A 10,106-nucleotide genomic window follows, 5' to 3' on the forward strand; every position below is an offset into this window, starting at 1 on the left:
AATCCCTCTGACATGGCCATAGCAAATTTTTTCTAGATATGTCTCCTGAAATAAAGGAAGGAAAATAAAGGAAAATAAAAACAAAAATAAACTATTGGGACTACATCAAAATAAAAAGTTTCTGCACAGCAGAAGAAACAATCAACAAAACTAAAAGACAGCCTACTGACTGAGAGAAGATATTTGCAAATGACATATCCAATGAAGGGTTAGTATCCAAAATATATAGAGAACTTACTCAACTCAATACCCAAAAACAAATAATCCAATTTAAAAATGGGGGAAATTGGAGGGGGAGATGAACCATGAGAGACTATGGACTCTGAGAAACAAACAGGGTTCTAGAGGGGAGGGGAGTGGGGGGATGGGTTAGCCTGGTGATGGGTATTAAAGAGGGCACGTATTGAATGGAGCACTGGGTGTTATGCACAAACAATGAATCATGGAACATTACGTCAAAAACTAATGATGTAATGTATGGTGATTAACATAACATAATATAATAAAATACAAAAATAAATAAAACCCTGAAAAAAAAAATAGGCAGAAGACATGAACAGACATTTCTCCAAAGAAGACATCATGAAAAGATGCTCAACACGGCTCATCATCTGTAAATGTAAATCAAAATTACAATGATATATCACCTCACATCTGTCAGAATGGCTAAAATTAAAAACATAAGAAACAAGTGTTGGCAAGAATGTAGACAAAAAAGAGCCCTCTTGCACTGTTGGTGGAAGTGTAAAGTGGTACAGCCACTGTGGAAAACAGTGTGGAGTTTCCTCAAAAAGTTAAAAATAAGACTAACCTGCAATCCAGTAATTACACTACTGAGTATTTACTAAAAAAAATACAAAAACACTAATTTGAAGGGACACATTGCCCCCGATATTTATTGCAGCATTATTTACAATAGTCACACTATGTAAGCAGCCCAAGTGTCCACCGATAGATGAATGGATAAAGAAGATGTGGTATATATATATATGTGGTACATACACACACACACACACACACACACGAATATTATTAAGCCATAAAAAATAATGAAATCTTGCCATTTGCAACAACATGGATAGAGGGAGAGCGTATAATGCTAAGTGAAGTCAGTCAGTCAGAAAAAGCCATATACCATATGATCTCATTAGTATGTAAAATTTAAGAAACAAAACAAATGAGCAAAGGAAAGAAAAATCTCTCTCTTTCTCTCTCTGGCTCTCTCTGCATGGTTATTTTGGAGTCTTGAGTCACATGTTAGAAGTATGGCTATCCAGAAGCTGCTTACCTAGAGACATCACATAAAGAAGCCACAAATAAATGAAAGGACTGGCTGAGAAGACCATCCCTCTCTCTATGAGGCTTCCCATGCATACCAGACACGTGTAGGAGTCTTTAGATGGTTTTAGTACTAGTCACAATCTGAATGTCACCATATAAGAGATGCCGAGTGAGAAATGTTTGAATGAATCCAGGTCAACCCCCAGAATGATGAGATATAATAAAATAGTAGTTACTGATTTAAGTCATTGTGTTTTGAGGTGATTTGTTACACAGCAATAAGTAATGAGGATGGATTTTAGGTTGTTTAGAATACTTTATTGTTAAACATAATATGTGTGTATTTGATGCTATCTCTAATTATTTCTTTAGGATAAATTCTTAGAAGTGAAATTGCTCTGATTAAAGAGTATGAATATTTTAATATTTCTCAATTGTTCTCTGATAGTATAATGATTTATATTCCCAATGCTTAAGAATGTCTATTCCCTACCATCATTGACAACTGTGGATTTTATGATTAATTTTGTCAATCTGACAGATTAATTTTTCATTGTTCTAATATGAATTTATTTCCTTATCATTGAGATATAGCTTTCCCCATGTTGTTATTGATACAGATGCATATACACTTAGGCACTTTATGTCACTTAAATAATTCACAAGAAATCTGATCAATAAATTATTTAAAATGGTAGTGACAACATATATTTCTCTTCCCCATTATCTTTATGGAAGGGAAAATGAAAAGTGACACTGGAATAATAGGAATAATATAGTAGTGAAGACTGGGGAGGAGTGAAGATTGAATTCAGACTAAGACCAAATTGTTTTAAAATGTATTAACTACTAAGTTCTCAGTCTCATGTGATTTAAGCAAAAATTATATCTTTAAAATCGTCTATCTAAAATGCATTGGAACAGAACTCTCTTTCCAATCAGTGTACGTTCTCTCTTAAAAATGACGATTTCCAGAACAAAAGCTTCTGTTTCTACAAAGCAATCACCATTACTTCCACACTTTTTCCCTATCAAAGGTTGACTGTTATTGCAGGAACATCCACTTCCATCCACAGTCCTAATGGAAGTCTGAAGGGGAAAGTGCTGTTCTGGTTTACTAGGAACATAAAGAAAATCAGTTTCACTGTTATAGATTGTGGAAGAGACATGAATGAACTACGAATACTTACACCCATCCTAATCAAGAATAAGAGGAGGACTTCATGAGCAAGACCAGAAACTCAGAAATTACAAAGAACAACAAAAAAGACAGAACAAACAGCATGAAAGTTAATCTTAAATCTGTAAAAATAAGCCATAATATTTTCAAAATAAAAATGAAAAATTGGAGAAAATATTTACAACATGAAAAATTAACCGATTGCTAATATCCCTAATATACAAATGGCTCCTACACAATAATAATAAAAAGGATATATAATATGTCAATTATATAATGTTATATGTCAATTGCTTATACCACAATAAAAAAGCAAAAAATAAAATAAAAAAGGATAGACAATACAATTAATAAATGCATATGAATATTACAAGATAACTATTTCCTAGATTGGTCAAGGAAATGTAAAAACACTAATTATATATATATTTTTTATCCATCGGAAGAGTGTTTTAAAAGATTAAGATGTTGAATGATGACAAAATATGCACTATTGGTAAAAATTTAACTTATGATAATTTTAAAAGGTAATTTGAAAATAGTTATTAAAGTTAAAACTGTGCAAATATATAAAGATATATATGCAACCATATTCAATGAGGCATTATTTGGAGGAGCAAAATACTGGAAAACAATATATTAAAATTACTAAGAAGCAAGACAAGAGAAAAAAAGTCATTATAACTAGCATTCTACATGTTTCACTAATTGGATCTTCAATTAAGTCTCATAAGGTTGGTGCATATATTACTCAAGAAGAAGCAGAATTTAAAGACATGAAGTAATTTGGCCAGTTAGTAGTTGATTAGTAGTATTATTTGGAGAAAATCCTGGAAGAATATTTGTCAAATTGGGTGATAAGGAAGAATGTGTTTGGGTATTTGGCTAGGTAACCTGTGATAGAGATAGTTGGAAGTCTGTATCTTTTTAAGATAGATGATAGATAAATAGATAGACGATAGATAGATAGATAGATAGATAGATAGATAGATAGATAGATAATAGATAGATAGATGATAGACACATAGATATATATATATAGAGAGAGAACTAGATGAATAATGAAAACATGGGGGCTTTTTTAATTTAATAGTATCTTCAACATTAGAACAATGTAAAAATTAATAAAAAATCTTTTGTTTTTCGAATGGTTATGTCTGCTAGGGGCTCTCCTTGGATTTTTTATCCAGAAGAGTGGCACATTACTAGTCTGATAATATATTTAGTATTTATTTAGCTATGGCAACATTATACAGGTATTTTCTTTGATTATTTCCATATTTCTAAAAATTTACTTGAAAATTCCTTGCATTAGCCATTTTTTTCAGTACATTCTTTACGGCTAGAGACCAAAACTTTGGGGGGGGATATTTAGATTTATAATATTGACCAAAAATATAACCACTTACATACACCATCAGTGATACATTAGCTGTTACTACTTAAGTTCTACCTAGTATTTAGCTTTGTGTAAAAAGTAAATATGCCTATTATATGGTTTTCATTCCACTTACTACCTTTTTTAACACTAAATTAAATACTTCTCTGTATCTGTAACATCTATATTCAACATCTAGAATGGAGGTGATTTAAAATTTGGGCTTTCTTTTCTGTACTTTAAAAGTGATAACTTTACTCAGAAGGTAATCTACCTCACTTACAAAATATTCCCTTGTACAAGATTTGAATTCTCCAAAGATAGAAGAAAGTTGAGACATGTTTACATGAACCTAGGAATCAGAGGATTATACACATTTTAAAGAAAAATAATGAAAATTGTAAAAGGTTTGGAATATAGATCCTAATGTAAAAACTTCAAGAACATTAAGTCTGGTAAAAAGAAAAGAAAAGAAAAATTTAGAATTTAAATAAATTAACAAAATGATTTTATAAATGTACAAACATCTGAAGAAAAATGTGTGCTCTGAGATGGAAAAATAAGAATAGGATAACAAAGCATTTGTCTGAGATGGTTTAAATGTAACCAGGACTATGCCAACTGTCATAAAATCTTTGCATGGGAAGGGAACGAAACAAAGCTTATCAAATATATTCTACCTACATTAAAAATGAAATGCCAGATGAAATGACTCTTCATGATCATATGTTAAATTGTAGAACTAAAAGTAGAGCCTAGAATTCTTGGATTTTAGTTTGTGTTTTATTCATTATTCTATACTTTCTGTTTCTCCACATTTTTAACTGATAAATGCCATTTTCCCTAAAACTGATGAGAAAATACCTACACTCAATTTAGAGTTAATCCAGAAATAACCAAACAGAAAAATCGACAGCTAAAGCTGATAGTAAAGGTGCATATTGATGTTATCAGATTTTAACAGTATCTAGGATCTGGCATTAGGCTTTTAGCAAGTTAAAAATACTTTAGCTGTATCTTTGTGAAGAAAAAGAAAGATGAATTGGAAAATGTTCAGAAACTGATAATATGCCTCTCACATTATCTACAAAGGTATAAAAGACTGAGTGACAAGATTTATTTTATTCTACTATAAAAATTGCTGGCTTTGACCAAGATAATAGAAGATAAATGACACTAGGGTCTTAATGCTAAATTGAAAGAACTTCCCTGTTATTTTAATTTTGTGATAATGAACTCTAAAGAATGTCTTCTTCCTATAGTATACAGATGGTAGATTGTATCTCAAAAGGTTTTTCTGTCTAAATATCCAAAATAAATACTAAATAATGTCATTATCATTATGCAAAATCAGAATAATGTGAAGATTCAGGTACAGCAACATAGTACTTACAAAAGCTTTTACTAAGCCAACTTTCATCCCTATAACATGAAAACAAAATCAATTCTGCTTAAGATAACATAAGTGATGCTGTAATTGAGGCAATCTTTACAATACGGCCTGTGCAATGGCAGGAGGAAATGCAAGCCATTTTTATTTTGTTAGAAAATGGCTCAAAGGCAAAGAGATTCCAACCCCTGGAGACATGCAATAACCTATAATGAGGGCAACAGCCATCATACAAGAAATATAACAGATGGCAGCATGGCTGCCTCACTCAGACACAGGTTACAAACAGATGACTACAGGACTTTAATATTTAGAATGTGTGGGGGAGGTAGCTCTTAGAGCAGGAGGTAAAACTAAGAGTAATATGGCACTGAGAAAATACCAAAACTATCATTAATATTTTCCTTTAATAGATACTACTCTACCTGGGATTAGAGTTTATGGCAATATGGCTCAAAACCATCCCTAAAGCTTACAGTCTTTAGAGAAAGGGAATATATTTTGTCAATGCTATAAAAATGACAGCTATATAGTAAGTATTTGAAAATATATATTTATTATTTGAATTGAATTAGAATGCATTAGAAAATATCTGCATAGATTAATCAGTAGAAATCAATTTTCCATTGTGTCAAACTGCAAAGAGGCTTGAACAGATTTCTATTTATAGCTCACCAAAAAGTATAGAAATTGGATGAATTATAAAAACAGCTTTTTGGTTACACTGTAGGCCAACTGAGGCAGCTAAGACCTGGCATGAATAGGAAAAAAGATTTAACAGAAAATGTAAACTCATTTATATGAGATCCATATTACTGCCACTTTTTCTCCCCCGTGGTGCATTTGCCATTACTTGTTTAAGGCCTGGGATCCCTAACTGAAACTGACGCTGATTTTGTAGCAACTTTGCTAGGAAGAGGCAAAAATGGAAATTTAGGAGCTCCTAGAAGGCAGATTTTGGACAATACTGTAGACAAGACAGATCATCGGAGAAGTGAACTGGATATTTTGATCAGGTTTGTCCTTAAGGCATTTGGTGAATCTCAAATTGCTCAGGTCAAAAGAAACACAGTAGAAATATCCTGCTAAGAGATTAAACAAGATGCCTGACCTCTAGACATCTCACAGACCCAAGAACACACACACAAAAATAGAGCTTAGGATATTTCAGAAGAAAAGGTGTATTAGGCAAGGTTTATTAGATTAAAAGATTTATTAAAGATTATATGTAATATATTTATATATATCATAGATTTATTATATTTATATACATTTATTATAATATATAGATTATATATAAAATATATAATTTATTATTATAGTACATATATTATATCTAATTTATAAAAAATTGAAGATTTATTAGAAGGTATGCAGTTATGGAGGCTGAGAAGTCCCATGATCTGCTGATCTGCTGTCTGCAAGCTAAAGATGCAGGAAAGCTGGTGTCATACTTGAAGCCCTCAGAGTCAGAGAGTCAATGGTGTAGATTCCAGTCTGGGTCTAAAGGCCTGAGAATCAGAAGCACTGAAGGCAGGAGAGCTCAATCGATGGAGAGCCAACTGAAACTTCCTCTACTATTTTTTTTTTCCATTAAGACCCCTAGATTACCTGCAAATAAGAATAGATGAAATTGAAATTCAGTCTTAAATTATTCCTCTCACTCTTTTGATTTAGAACTTTGGTTTTTCAGAAAAATTAAATTTTCACTGGAGGAAGAAAACATGATCTTAAGACCCTGAATGGTTTCATATACAATGTCTAATATTCAACCAGAAGCTATGGGGAATGCAAATAGAACTGTTTGGTTATCAATTATTACTTAACAGATTATCTCAAATGGGTGGCTTAAAACAACCACAGGTATTTTATTATCCATAATGTTTCTGTGGGTCAGCACTTGATGTAAGAACTTCTAACATTAAGGTCTTTTACACAATTGCAGTTGGACTATTGATGGAGCTGCAAGAGTATGGGCTAAAGCAATTGGGGGCTGGCTGTGTATCTCTCTCTCTTCAGATAGACTCAGAGCAGGACTGGGCCCAGAGAGAGCATATAAAATTTAAGGATGCACTTAGTCTCAGGGTCATGTAAGTTCAGGGTCACTTCCAAGGCTCTGAGAGTGAGTGTTCCTTTAAATTTCCTTAAATAAGGGTAAGACATCTAGGTCACCTGGGTGGCTCAGTCAGCATCTGCCTTTGGCTCAGCTCATGATCCCAGCATTCTGGGATTGAGTCCCACGTCAAGCTCCCTGCTCAGCAGAGAGTCTGCCTCTCCCTCTGCCCCTCCCACTACTTGTTCTCTCTCAAATAAATAAATATATATTTTTTAAATGGTAAGACATCTAGAACAGAAATTTAAGGCACTTCTTTATAAGACCTAACCTCCATTTGCAGGACCCTAAGAGTGAATGCTTTCTTAATTTGTTTGCCTAGACACCTCTCTTGCCTCTTATCCCTTGTCCCAACCCTAATTCAGAGTTCACAATGAGTCTTTTCATGTGATCTATTTTTCTTGGTGTATGATGGTCTTGGGATGTTTGACATGTTTACATGGTGACTGAAAGTTTGAAGATAAGTTTTATTCTGAGAAAACCAGATAGAAGCTTTATCAACATTTCAAACCTAGTTTCAGGTTCTACACAGTGTCAATTCCACTGTATTTTATTGAATATAAGTGAGTCACTAATTCTATTCAGTTTCAAATAGAGGTACAGAAGTATCATTTCTTGCTTAGAAGAGTATCAAAGAATTTAGAAATTATTTCTTAAAATTCTGATTTGAATCATTAACCAAACACAAAGTGGAAAAGAAACAACCCTGAAAGTGATATAAATTAATCACACAAGGACTTTAAAAGGACAAAGATAATTAAAGGAAGTACATGAAAAGATGGAGAATTTCACCAGTAAACTGTAATATACAAAAATAATAATTCAATAACAAGAAATGCAGTAACTAACATTAAGAACTATATTTTTGAGTTTAAGTGCAGAATACTAATATTGGAATAGAAAATTAGTGATTCATACTGAAACAGAAAAAGAAAAAAAATATGGATAAAAAAAGTGAAAAAATGAGGCAATGTCAAAAGACCTAACATTCTTGTAATTAGAATGACAGGAGTAAAGGAGAGAAAATGGGGCAGAGCAATATTTGAAGAATAGCTGACTGAAAGATTTCCAAAACCAATGAAAGACAACAGACCAGAGATCTAAAATTATCACAGATATACTTACAAACACTATGATAAACTTCTGAAAATGAAAGACAAAGAGAAAAAACTTTAAAGCAGTCAGAGGGGCACCTGGGTGGCTCAGTTGGTTAAAAGTCTGACTCTTGATTTCCGCTCAGGTCGTGATCTCAGGGGCATGGGATCAAGCCACATCAGTCTCTGTGCTTAGTGCAGAGTCTGCTCGAGACTCTCTCTCTCCCTCTCCCTCTGCCCCTCCCCCACCTCTCTCTCTTTAAAATAAATAAATAAAATCTAAAGCAGTCAAGAGAGAAAAATCTCATATTGCCATCATTGTAACACTAAGCTAACAACTGATTTCCAATAAAAAATTATGGAAGTCCAAAGACAGTGACATGACGTCATCAAAGTACTAGTGAATATAAAATTCTAAATTTGGCCAAGTTGACCTTCAGAAAAGGAGGTAAAATAATTTTTTTTCAGATGGTTAAAAATTAACAGGTTTTTGTGGTGAGCAGATATAGACCCATAATATATTATAAGGAGTTTCTTGGGCATGTTGAAAATGTTCCCAGATGGAAGCATGTTATTATAAAAAATGAAGAATTTTGGAAACTGTAAATATGAAAGAAAATCCAAAGTCACATTGGCTGCTTACAAAGATAGCAATAGTGTCTGTGGAGTGATACATATACATGAAATAAAACAAGAAACATGACTCTAAATTGTATAGGCATTTAAAAGATAACAATAATGTATTGTGAATAATTTTGTTAATAATTTTAATAATTATATGAAATGGCTACATTTTTTTTTTATTTTGCAAAAGACCATTTGTCCAAAAGGACACAAGGAGCTTTATAACTTTTGAAAATATTTCCACCAAGAAAACTCTATCTTCAGATGAATTATTATATATGCTGAATTATGTGAAACATTTATTTAAAAAATAACATTAAGGGGCACCTGGGTGGCTTAGTTGGTTAAGCATCTGCCTTTGGTTCAGGACATGATCTTAGGGTCTTGGGATGGAGCCCCACATCCCTGCTCAGCAGGGAGCCTGCTTCTCCCTCTCTCTCTCTGTCTGCTGCTCCCCCAACTTGTACTCACCCTCTCTCTCTGTCAAATAAACGAATAAAGTCTTTAAAAAATATAACATTAAATTTAAAGACTCTCCTATGGAATGTTAAAGTGGGTAACATTTTAAATTGTGATGTTACTGTTAGTTTTATGTCAAAACCTCACAAGAACATTCTAAGAAAAGAAAAGTATTAGTCAAACTCATTCATAAACCTAAACACAAAAATCTGAGTACAAATAATATTAGATCCAATAATATAAAAAAATTAATGTACAGAATAAAATTGAGTTTATTATAGGAAGATTTGGTTGGTTGAACATTTGGAAATCATTTAATATAATTCACTTATTTAACACAATAAAGATATACAACAAATGGTTAACACAATAGATGTAGAAAAAGCACTTGATATATGTTAATATCTATTTAAAATAATGTCTCTTAGGAAAGTAGAAATTGATTGAAAATTCCTTAACCTGGTATATAGTGTCTACAAAAATGTGCAATTAACCTCATGATTAATAGTGAATAGTGGTATCAAGCCCCGCATCGGGCTCCCTGCTCAGAGGGAAGCCTGATTTTCCCTCTCTTACTCCCCCTGCTT

This window comes from Phoca vitulina, unplaced genomic scaffold (genome assembly GCF_004348235.1).
Source record: "Phoca vitulina isolate PV1807 unplaced genomic scaffold, GSC_HSeal_1.0 scaffold14, whole genome shotgun sequence".
Taxonomy (NCBI): domain Eukaryota; kingdom Metazoa; phylum Chordata; class Mammalia; order Carnivora; family Phocidae; genus Phoca; species Phoca vitulina.